Genomic DNA, 12724 nt, shown 5'->3' with positions numbered 1-12724 from the left:
GATGATTAGATTAGTTTTAAAAAAGTAATTGATTATGAGTTACTAAAAAAAAGTTTAGAGACTCTATCACATCAATTGTGCATACTACTGAAGGAAAATACAAGAGAAATAAATAGGTTGAAGTATTCCTCAAATGTCTCATTTGGAGTCCAATCTTCTGAAATACATTTCACTTCAAGGTTGGGTACATATGTCTTGTTTTTCCAAGCACAACTGTCCTCTTTGCCACCAGGAGTGTCAGTTATGCAGGACTTATTTTTTTAAATCTTTTATGATTTTATCTATTTATTCGAGAGAGAGAATGCATGAGCAGGGGGAAGGTCAGAGAGAGAGGGGGAGAGGGATAAGCAAACTCCCTGCTGAGAGGAGAGCCTGATATGGGGCTTAATCCGGGGACCCTGAGATCATGACCTGAACCAAAGTCAGATGCTTAACTGACTGAGCTGCCCCGGTGCCCCTAAGGCAGGATTTATTTCAACAGTTCTTCCAAGGATTTTCTTCCAAGCCAATGACTGCACTTTCTACCCCAAATCTTAATACAGGTCCTCCTTAATCTTTTTAGAACGTGTCAACAGAAGATTTCAGAAAACAACCAGGATTTTTTTACCTCCTAAAATGGTGCTTAAATTGTTTGTTGAGTGAAAAGTTGATGAGTTGCTGTTGTCCATATGTGGCCTTAGAAATCTTTTTTTTTTTTTTGGCCTTAGAAATCTAAAGCAAGTTGGTATATGTGCAGGCAGCCACTGCTGCATCTTGTCTGTTGCCTGGCCAGCAGCAATTATAAGATACCATTGATCAGAAAATGCATCTTAATTTCAGAGATGTTAAATGTGAAAAAATATGTATCTAAGAATCAATAAATTTCAATAATTATGCTCAGTTTGCAGGTTGGACCCCATTCAAACTTTGGGATCTATACTATCCCATGACAGGGGAAGTTCAAGGGACTCTTACATTCAAGGATTTAATAGTCACAGTTCTGTCTGGTGTAACTTAATCTAATAATTTTGCTACGAGAAGAATGTGAATCTTCAGCTTTCCAGGCAGGAGTGTGAGTTATACAGCTGGAGAGTGACTTTGGCTGACAATCAGTAGTCCACCTCAGGGTGTCTTCCCAGTCCCTTACACTTCATAGAATGGGCAGTAGTCATCACATACTTGAAAACAATCTTTCCTAAAATGTGTGATGATGAAGTTGGGGATTTTCAGACAATAGGATGCCTCTCTTATAAATATTATAGTGAAGAGCATAAGTATCAAACTCAGGCTGAGTTGGGTTCTATTCTGACACTTACTAGATGATCTTGTCCAAGCTCACCTTGCTAAGCTTCAACATCCCTGTTGGCATAATACTCCATTGGTATAATAATTATTACTATTAAATATGATAATGTATATAAATGCTGAACACTATGCCTGGCATACAGTGAATGAACAATAAATGGTGTACCAGAATGAATGGCACACCATCCATTCAGATGGATCAAAGATTTAAATGTAAAAAGTGAAATGACAAAAATAGTTGAAGATGATATGGGTGATTGTTTTTATAATGTCAGAATGGAGAAGCCTTTCCTAAATATGACATATATGAAGAAGGAGGAGAAGGAAAAGAAAAAAAGCCCAAAATGAAAAGATGGATATGTTTGACCACTCAAAACACAAAACTTTCTACATAGAAAAAAATATCATAAAGTAGTCAGCCAAATGACAAACGGGAAGAAAGCAGTTGTATGACACAAGAGCTTAATTTCCTTAATATATAAAGTTTTAGAAACCAACAAGGAAAACATCCTTAAGCTAATTGGAAGTTTGACAAAGGATATTTAAAAGAAATATAGGGGCAGCCCTGATGGCGCAGCGGTTTAGCGCCTCCTTCAGCCCAGGGCGTGATCCTGGAGACCTGGGATCGAGTCCCATATCAGGCTCTCTGCATTGAGCCTGCTTCTCCCTCTGCTTGTGTCTCTGCCTCTCTCTCATTTTCTCTCTCTCTCTCTCTCTCTCTCTGTGTGTGTCTCATGGATAAATAAATAAAATCTTAAAAAAATAAAAGAAATATAAATTGCTCTTATACACATAAAAAGATGCTTAAAATCATTCATAAGAAAAGAAATTAGGTAGATAAGTAAAAACTACAACAAGCTATTTGGCTTCTGCTCCCTTCCTCCAACAATGTACTCCCTTCCTCCAACAATGTGTTATACCTACTTGCCAGGACCTCTGCCCACCAACTAGTGCAGGTTCTTCCTCACCTTGCTGCTCTTCTTAATTTCAGAGATGTTAAATGTGAAAAAGATATGTATCTAAGAATGAATAAATTTCTGTAATTATGCTTGGACTCCCTCTCTTGCCTCCTTGTAGGAGCCCCCACTGAATGTAAGTCCATTGAGGAAGGAAAGGCTTACCCCTCCACTGGTTCCAGGACATCTCCCCCTAGCTTCCAGCTTCTGAAGATGGTAGACTGGCTCTTCCCAGTGAGGATGGAGCTCTAAGTAGGATAGAGCTTAAAAACATGTTTTGTTTTGTTTTTATGTAATACTGAGTCCATATTCAGAGAGCAATACTCTGGAATATTCTGCACTGATCAACCCATGTTCCTTTCTTAGATAAAGGGCAGTGCATTGAAAGGAGGGCCGCCACCTGGGAGGTAGGTATTGAAACTGTCATTCAGCAAGCAGCTGAAGGAACTGAGTCTATGAGGGTTTGGGGGAAACTACTGGAAGGAAACACAGCTGTCCTAGAGCAGAGGAGGGGCTATCTGTCCTAGGAGATGGATTAGGCTTGCTGGGTATAGTAACTGAAAGCAGAACTCGGGGCAAAGGGTAGAAGTCATGGGAGAAGATTCAATAAACTTCAGAACAATCAGAGCTTGCTAAAAATGGAATGAATGCCTTTTAAGGGAACAACCTTTTTGTAGCTAGATACATACAAGCAAACGGTGGATGATAGACTTTAAGGGAGAAATCCTTTTCAGAGGCTATCACTGGCCAACCTAAGACCTCTCTGTCTGTCTGTCTGTCTCTCTGTCTCTCTGTCACACACACACACACACACACACACACACACACACACCATTCTTTGTTTCCCCTTCTGCCCTTTATTTTTTCTCCTTAGCATATAGCTAATGCTTAATATCCTATATATTTTTTACTTTTTTAAAAGATTTAAAAAATTTATTTATTCATGAGGGACACAGAGAGAGAGGCAGACATATAGGCAGAGGGAGAAGCAGGATCCTTGCAGGGAGCCCGACATGGGTCTCGATCCCAGGACCATGGGATCACGCCCTGAGCTCAACCACTGAGCCACCCAGGCGTCCCTATATTTTTTTTTAACTTGTTTATTGTCAATCTTCCCCAACCAGAATGGAACCTTTTGGAGATGAGGGGTTTGGCCTGTTCTCTTTATTGCTATATCCCCACTATTTAGGACGTGCCAGCACATAGCAGGCATTCCTTGCTGAATGAATTAATGACCAGGGGTCACTGTATGAGACTCAACCTGGGATGGGTAGTGGGTCTGATTATCTCTGGGTGCTTTCCAGCTTCAAAATCTTTATAGAGGGATCCCTGGGTGGCACAGCGGTTTGGCGCCTGCCTTTGGCCCAGGGCGTGATCCTGGAGACCCGGGATCGAATCCCACGTCGGGCTCCCAGTGCATGGAGCCTGCTTTTTCCTCTGCCTATGTCTCTGCCTCTCTCTCTCTCTCTGTATGTGACTATCATAAATAAATAAAAATTTAAAAATATATGTTTAAAAAAATCTTTATAGAGTTTATAAGTCCTATGAAGTGTGCCCTGTGGCCCCAGCCATTTGGAGCCACCCTTAGCTGCAGAGGCATGTGACTGAGAAGCTCATCAAGGGCATGTGTGCAGATTTCTAAATAGGTGCAGGATTCATGTGGTCAGTGCAAAGCAGAGATGAGCATAACTGTTGGATAGGGCAGGAAGAGGGCTTCAGTGAGGGGAGGGATTTGAGATATGAACCACAGAGAGGCAGACTTAGGTTTTGGATGGGAACCTCAGCCTTTGAGTAAGTTATTCAATATCTTTGAGGCTTAGCTTCCTCATTTATAAACACCTCACAGGATCATTGTGAAAATGAAATATGGATCACTGGGCTCTGGCCAATCACAGAAGTTTGTTGCTCAGAAAGTGCTCACACCCCTTATGGTGATTGCTGTTGTGCTATTTAACTTGAGTTTTGACTAGGCGAGGTTTTCTAAATAGAGATGGGTAAAAAGGACTTGCAAAGTAGAGGATAGGACCTCCGTAAAGGTTCACACGCAGGAAAGCAAAAATTATACTGGACTTCTGACACCGAGATCAGAAGCAGCGTGTCCAGACTCAAAGTGTGGGTTCAGATCCTGGCTCTCACTTACTAACTGGGTGACCTTGGGCAAGTTACTTAACCTCTCTCTGCCTCAATATCCTCATCTGCAAAATGGGGCTAATAGCAGTACTTGTGTTACAGGTTGTTGTGAGGATTGAATGAGTTACAATAAGTAAAACACTTGGAAGAGTGAGTAGCACATTATGAGCACTCTACATGTGTTAGCTCTTAGGATTATTATGCACTCTGAAGAAAGTCTACCCATAGCTGCATGGTTAAAGGGGAGGAGGGAGACGTGGGAAGGTAGGGTGAAATCAAACATGAGAGTCATCAGAATGTGAGCTTGGCCGCACATGGGATTTCGCGTGTGTAGATGCGGACCCACCTTCAAGGCCCAGCCATCTCCCCCATCTGCTTCCCACAGAAAGCCTCTTCCAACTGCTCTGCCCCCTGGGTTCCTGGAGCACCTTGGATTGGTGCTTTCCATGTGCTGCCTTGTATGATCGTGTAGGTTTTCATAGTCTGCCTCCCCAACTCAACTGTGAATTCATGGAGGAAGGAAAGACAATATAGGCCAGTCTCTTTCTACTATATTCTGTCATGAGTGTGGGAGGGGTCTGTGGGGAGAGGGGGTTAGAACAGCCTTGGAATCGGGCTGTTCTGCATTTGAATCCCCACTCTCCTACTTTCTAGACATATGACCTGGGCAAGTTGCTTCACCTTACTAGATTTCTGTTTCATCATCTATAAAATGGAGACAGTACCATCATCTACCTCATAGGGCTTTTGTGAAGATTGAGATAATGCATGAAAAGTATTTAGCACAGAGCCTGTGGTCATAGTAGACATTGAGTAAGTGGAACTTTTGATTATACTCTAGACAAAAGAGAACATTGCTAAGAAGTGACCCTATCAGAAGCACTGTCTGATGAAGTGGATTGGAGCAAAGAGAGTAAGATGAGGCCCCAACTGAAGTAGTCCACCACTGAAGGGACTCTTGATCTATTGTCTTTGGCCCACAGCCTCCCCACCCCCATGGTGGAAGCACTGCTCATTCAATCCCATGAAAATGACAGTCTTAGTTTCAGTAACAAAATAAGTACCTACTATGAACTGTATCAATATTAATTTCCTGTTTGGGACATTGTACCATAGTAATGCAAGAAGTTACCATTGAGGGAAACTGGGTAGAAGATATATGGGATTTCTATTATTTCTTATAATTGAATATAAATGTACAGTCATCTCAAAAATAATTTAAAAATAATTACCTAGAGGCACCTGGGTGGCTTGGTCAGTTGAGCTTCCAACTCTTAATCTCAGCTCAGGTCTTGATCTCAGGGTCATGAATTTGAGCCCTACATTGGGCTCCACACCCAATGTGGAGCCTAATTAAAAACAAACAAACAAATAAAATAAAAATAAGTATCTAAATTAACTCTAATTTTTCATACTCCCCCTTTTGTAGCCTTCTTTCTCCATAACTCCCTATCCATAGGTCTTGATTATCCCTGTGTCCTGCATACGATAGCACTTAGACTGAATAATAGCAATATCCCCCAAAAAACATGGTGAGAAAAAAATAATGGATTATAATTGAGGGTTTGCTATGTGCTAGAATGGTTCAAAATATTTTATATATAATAACTCTTCTAATCTTTACAATAATCCTTGAGGTTTTTATAATCCTCATCCTACAAATGAGAAAAATCAGCCTTTGAAAAATTAAATAGCTTGCTCAAGGTCATGCGGTAGAGCCAAGATTCCAAGTTTACTGTGCTCAAAACCCTCATTGGCCACTATTCTTTGTAGATCTCATAAAATCTGAAAGTTCAATCATTAAAAACAACATTTTAAGATGGATTTTTGATAACCACTAGGTTTTCCTTTATCTGTGCTCAACAGATTCTGTAGACAGACCCCCAGGAATCATACAACACTAAGGAATAGCAAACCCAGTCTCTCGCCTCTGTCAATCTTTTGCCCAAGTGTCTCCTTGTCCATGAGACCTTCTGTGACCAACATATTAAATGCTTGCAACCCCCTACACACACCTACCCTTGTTAGGTGATCAATTGTCCCTATTTGCTGGGAACTGAAGGAGTTCCTAAGATAAAAGGCTTTTCATTTTAAAATCAGTACAGTCCCTGAAAAACCTGGAGGAGCTGGTCCCCCTACCTTGCTACCTTATCTCCTTGCCTTGCAAGTCAGGCAGATATCTAGGGGTAGAGCATTCCAAGCAGAGGCAATAGCAAGTACAAGGACTTGAGGCAAAACATGCTTGGTAAATTGAAAAAAAAAAAAGCAAGGAGGTGCGTGTGGCTGGAGTGGGGTAAATGGGAGAGAGCATAGTAGAAAATTAATCAGAGAGTGAGGGGAGGAGGCAGGTCATGCAGTACCTTGTAGTCTGAGTAATGGCTTTGGATTCTACTTTGTCTAAGAACAGAAGCCATTGGAAGGTTTGAGTAAAGCACTAATATAATCAGACTTATACTTTAAAAGTATCCATATGTTGATAATAAATTGGGGTGATGGGAAGGCAGGGGCAAGATAAGGACAGATGCAAGATGCACAGTTTGGAGGCTATTGCAATTATCCGGGTTGAAAGATGGTGACTTGGACCAGGAGGATGGCAGTGAATATAGTGAAAAGTGGTTAGAATCAGGATAGTTTCAAAGGCAGAGCTGGATTGGCCGATGGATTTGATGTAGGGTAGAAAAAAAAAAAGAAGAGTCAAATGATTCTAAGATTTGTGGCCTGAGCCAGTGATGGAATGGAGCTGCTGTGTGGAGAAGACCAGGGGAGGAGCAGGTTCAAGGGCACAAGAGTTCAGTGTGGGAGGTGTAAGTTTGAGACTCCCATTAGAACACAAGGGAAGTGTTGAGTGGCAGCTTTAGGTAGGTCAGTCCCTGGTTCCTCAGAGGGATCAGGGTTAGAGACCAAGAACCAGAGTCATCACAAATAGGTGACTTTCACCAGCATGTGACTGGATGAGAACACCTGAGAAATGTGTTGACTGAGAAAAGAAGAGAAGACCACGGGCTGAGCCTTGGTTCCTTCCACTGCTTAGCAGGATGGAAGAATAAGAATGAGCAAGGGAAATCGAGAATAACTGGGAAGTGAGGTGTGAAGAGGCCAAGAGAAAAGTCAAGTGACCCAGGTTCTCAGGAGAGAGTGAACTGCTGCGTTCAACAAAGCTGCTGAAATGAGTACCGAGGAAAGACTTTGGCATCTTGCTGGCTGCCATGCAGCTTCTTTGACTAAAAGATGGTCACCGATAACCTTGATGGGAGCTGTTTTTGTGGAATTCTGAGCATGAGAGCTTGATTGAGACTGGGTGTAAAAGACAGTGGGATCAAACAGAAACATGGAAAAGCTGGTGAAGCCCTATTAAAGTCCAGAGTGCCAAAAAATAGTAATGGACCTATGTTAGTTTCTTGGTTTCGACAAAGTACCATAATAATATAAAATGTTGATATTAGGAGTAACTGGGTGAGAGATTTGGGGGAGCTCTCTGTCTTGTCTTTACAACTGAGTGATGAGAAGGACTAGCAAACAGATATCTCTCTCAAGACTGACTAGTTTGTGATTGACTGCTAGGCTCTGAGGAAATTCTACCACAAAAACTTTCAACTTTCAGCTATTTGGAAAAGATCTATTTCCCTATTTAAAGCAAATACTCCTATAGAAGGTAATCCATGAATCATTATTAGTCATTTATACTTTAGTATAGATGAGTTTATCAGATACCCTTTGGGAAGCAAGTGGGGCAAAAAGGCAGGAAGTCGGGGTTGGCCTCCTTCATAATAGCTTAAGACAAGATGTCTTGAGTGAGGCACCGTATGCAGGTTTAGCTTTTTCTTTCATTCTTTACATCACACAAGTATAAACTCCTTTCATTCTTAGGGCTGTTTCTTTTCTCTCTCTCTCTCTCTCTCTCTTTTTTTTAAATGTCTGCTTTTACAAAATTAGCAAAAATTTGGGGCAGAAACTGTTTCTCCCTTGGTTACGAGTGCTTTTAGGAATCGCATTTTTACTAGTTTGCTTCTGGCAGTAACCCAAGGCTAATTCACTTCAGAAAACCGTATCTGAGGCCCCATATGGTGTTGCTTCGTCAGAGGATGATGGTGGGAATGGTAGGCTCTCTGAAAATTACATGTGCTTGCCTTATCTTGCTGTCACAGATCCTTAAAGTTTTTACTTCTTCTGTTATTCAGGCAGAGTGTATTGAATTCCTGGGAGTAGGAGAGAAACTCATAACAAGGTGAGAAGAAGAAAAAAAAACAAGGTGAGAAGATCTCATATTTAAAGAAGCTATTCTCTGCATCCTTTTTTTCTGAGTCAAATATCATACTTGGAAATTTGTCATCCAACATGAATAAATGTCTTAGAGAATGAAGGCAATAAATATATATTGAACTAACTGTATTTTAAATACGTGAGTTCACAGTGTTACAAGCAACAAAATGTTGACTTTTCAAGGATAAAATTATACTTAAATAATTTTATTTTAATTCATAAAAGCAAAAACTTGAACTTCCAAAGGCAGAGGAAAATATGTGCTAGCCAGTTGGTAACTGTGTAATTTCTACTAAACTTTGAAATACAATTGAATTCATTACTATATATGAAATTTTTATCTCCATAAAATGTGCATTGTTGTTTTTTATTAGAAAAAATCCAACCGTAGTATCATTTTTCAATTTACAATGTTGTAATGGGGCCTTTTTGATCTTTGTATACTGAAGTTCTCCCTGGCTTATGAGGCCTGTCATTGCCTTGAAGGCCAATTTATAGAAATATGAGAACCTGCCCAAAACCTCATTAAAGAGAAATACAAAACCTATTATGTTGATTGAATGTTCAGCCTAAAATCACAGTGCAAGTGGAACCAAGGATCCTTGTTTCAACTGCAATTTAAACTGCTATGTTTTAACCTGGAAAGGAGAGGGAGTCCTTAGCTTGCCTTCACACACTGATCAAGGTTCCTTTGGCTTAGCTGGGTAGGAAGGACCCCTCTGGAAAAGTGACATTTAAGCTGAGACTGAGCTTATTTTCATTTTGCACTGGGTTCTGCAAATTATGTAGCCAGTTCTGCTTGCTATAAGTAGTGCTCTGTGGAATATTTGTTCAGTGGATGACAAGAAAGAGCCAGTCATGCAGATGGATTGCCAAGCAGCACCAGCAAATACCAAGACCTTGCAGTGGGGAAGAGCACAGCATGTATAAGCTGGACTGCCATGCTGTATATTTCCAGGGGCGTCATTCACCCTGCAGCCTACTGAATGCCCCTCCTGGAGTTACACAGTGCACAACCTGCATGTCTGCACATGGTGGCCCTGTGTTCAAGAAACAGAAAAGTCAGTATGGATAGATCATTATAAGGTGGAAGAAAGCTAGTGTAGACAGGTTATTATAAGGGAGAGGAGAGCAGTATAACATGAGATGGGACAGTCAGACAGTGGCCAGATCACATATGGCCTCATAGTCCATGGTGATGAGCTTGGATTTTTCTCTGAGATGAGAAGAAATACAGATAAGTTTTAAGCAGATGAATGACATGGTCCAATTCACTTATGAGACAACTCCAGCTTTAGTGTAGAAAATGGGTGGAGGGGGTTAGAATGAAAGCAAAGAGACTAGTTAATAGTCCATGTCAGTGATAGTGTCATGATGGCTTGGACTTTGGTGGTAGCAGCAAAAACTGAAGTGTGAGCCAATTCAATATATATTTTAGAACTAGCAGTAGTATTTAGCAGTGGTATATATGCCTTGTTTCTGTTGACAACCGCTAACCTTTGTTCTAGGACATAGGAAATCACTGAATTCTCAAGGTCATCCAACATGTCAAAGTTGACAGAGTCCTGTCTGTTTCACCCGTTACAAGAGTGCACAGAAGCATAACAGATCTTGGTTTATTTGATCTACGTTTTGAAGTTTTGCTTTTACATGAAACAAGGAACATGTGAATATGTTTGTTTTGGGTCATCAAGAGTCTAGTTCATATTAATAGGAAATAAAATCAGTCAACAGTACTATCAACAGTACTCAAGATGGGAACTGCTGTATCGTTATGACTGTGTTCCCATAGAGGTCTCACAAGATATATAAAAACTCAGGTCACCTTACAGTCATCACATAGCTCAGGATTGACAGTGAGCCTGTTGGTAGATGGTCAGAGTCTGCCTGTAGCTGCAGGATCCTTTCAACAGGCAAAAATGTTCGCCAGGAGCAGGATGCTGGAAGCTGCCATAGAATTCAGCTAACTTGAAAGCCCCTTGATGCACAATTGTCAAAAATTTAGGAATATAAAATAATAAAAATCAAATTGAGCACTTCGGAGATGAACAACTTTGTATGGTGCCAACTCCAAGAGCAACCTCAGGACCAACAGGCAGCCTAGAGCACAAAGTCACATTGGTGGTCTTTGTCCTTGACCCAGGTGTCCGATGCCTTTAGCAAAGCAAGCTGCCTGCACTTTAAAAATCTGTGGCAGGTAGGATCAGCAGTGCCATGGATTTGCACTTGAGTCAGGCTTTCTAGTCATCAGGCTCATCTTTCTAGCAGGGGGTGACAGAACATGGTAGGTAGAAGGGCGTGACAACTATTTTACATTGCTCTGAAGCTGAGATGCAGGACAAGATACGCCACAAGGACAAAAGGCGCCATGACAGTGGAATGCTTGAGAAGAAAAAAAAAGCCCATAAACCAACCTGGTGTATTGACTCAGGGTGGGTCAGCTCAAGCAAACAGGAGGCAGAAAGAACCTTGATAAATTTGGAAACCAGTCCTACAAATGAACAGAGGGTCACAATCCAGAGAACAAGTTTTAGAGCCCAGCCCGGTGTCAGGAAGAATGCTGAGGCAACAGTGGCTGGCTGGGGTCCCTCCTAATAGGAAGAACCAGAACACACGGCTAGTCCTGGCTCTGCCACCAGCTATGGAACCCTGGCATATCCCTTAAGCTGAGTCTCTGTTTTCTGAGTTGTCACTGAAGATCACTTCCAAGCATTGGTCCTATGTGTTACTGCTGCAGCATTTAGCATTAGCACCTGCCTTGGCCCTACAGCTCCTTCTTTCTTCCTTGACCTCTCTAATCTCCTGATCTCTGGCCCTCCTATCACTCTGACCACTCTTTATTCATGTCTCTTTCAGGGATTGCCTCTTGAGTGCCACAGTTCCCCAGCACCAATCCCTCTTTTCATGTTGCACTTGGGGCAGTCCTCTTACATCCAAGCTCTGACTACCATGGAACTTGCCAACTCCCTGCCTCCAGCACCAATCTTTCCCAGGGTCCTTGGACAAGTATTTCCAACTGCCTACAGAGTTGTATATGTACCTGGATAGTCTCCAGTCATCTCAAATTCATTATGTTTAGTACAAGGCTGTATTATCCTCTCCTTTCGCTTCCCCTAGAATCTCTGTCCCATTAACATCACATTAATGGTGTCTACTTACAGAGATACCTAGGAGCTATCTGCTTCTCCCTCCTCTCTCACCATAAGATCAAAACAGTCATCAAAAGAGAATCCTACATTCCTTTCTCTCGCAAATATACCCACTGCTTTAGTCCTACCCTCACTTTTTTTGCCTGTCCTAATGCGATAGTGACAAAGGCTATCAATTCTCCACCAGAATCCATTCCTTGATTTTTCTTTGGTAGAGAACCTCCCAGTTTTCACTGGATATAAACTGCCCAGTTAGTGACTACATTTCCCAAGGTTCCCTACAGCTGGGTAAGCCATGTGGTCATGACTATGTTCTAGCCAATAGGAGGTCAGCAAAAGTGATGCGTTAAGCTCCCAGGCATTTTCTTTGAAAAGGGAATGGTTTGCCCTCTTCTGGCTTTCTTTCCACCTTCCTGTAGGCTGGTCGCACAGGTTTGACCTGGTTGATGGGGCCACAATCCTAGGTGAGTGTTTCTCAAGCTTGAGTGCTCATCAGAATCACCCACTGTGCTTATTAAAACACAGCTTGCTGGACCCCATCCACATTCATTTTTAGTGAATTCCCCTGTGATACTGATACTGCTGGTACAAGGACTGCACTTTGAGAACCACTGTCCTAAGGGATTAAAAGGTTAATAAGATTAAAAGGAACCTGGATTCCTGAGTGGCCTCATAGAGTAGTGCCACCTCTGTGGCCCTTGACCACTCACTTTTTCACATGGACCACTCACTTTCAGAAACTCTCTTGTTTGTCTTATTTTGAGTTCTATGTCACAGAAACATAGTGTATACCCAGGTAATATACCCTCTAGTCCATCCTCCATGATTCAACTCACAAGATCTTTTCAAACTTCAAGTCTGACATGGTGCTCCCCTGCTTTAAATTACCCAAATCTTTCCTTTTGCCTCACACAACTTAACTCAACCAGGATGTCCTGAGAAACG

General features: G+C 41.6%; 1 long non-coding RNA gene across 4 annotated transcripts in view; it reads right to left on the bottom strand.

Moving 5' to 3' along the window:
• The window catches only part of LOC112662414 (uncharacterized), a 106604-nt gene that overhangs the window by 69662 nt on the left and 24218 nt on the right, over positions 1–12724 (bottom strand). For all 4 annotated transcript variants that reach the window (XR_007401840.1, XR_003138507.3, XR_007401841.1 and 1 more), the window contains exon 6: positions 5603–5719. This is a non-coding gene — a long non-coding RNA (uncharacterized LOC112662414). The remainder of the gene's footprint in view (positions 1–5602; positions 5720–12724) is intronic.

The sequence above is a fragment of the Canis lupus genome, chromosome 13 (genome assembly GCF_003254725.2).
Source record: "Canis lupus dingo isolate Sandy chromosome 13, ASM325472v2, whole genome shotgun sequence".
Taxonomy (NCBI): domain Eukaryota; kingdom Metazoa; phylum Chordata; class Mammalia; order Carnivora; family Canidae; genus Canis; species Canis lupus.
Note: the sequence above shows the minus strand (reverse complement) of the source record. Positions and strands in the feature narration are given on the sequence as shown.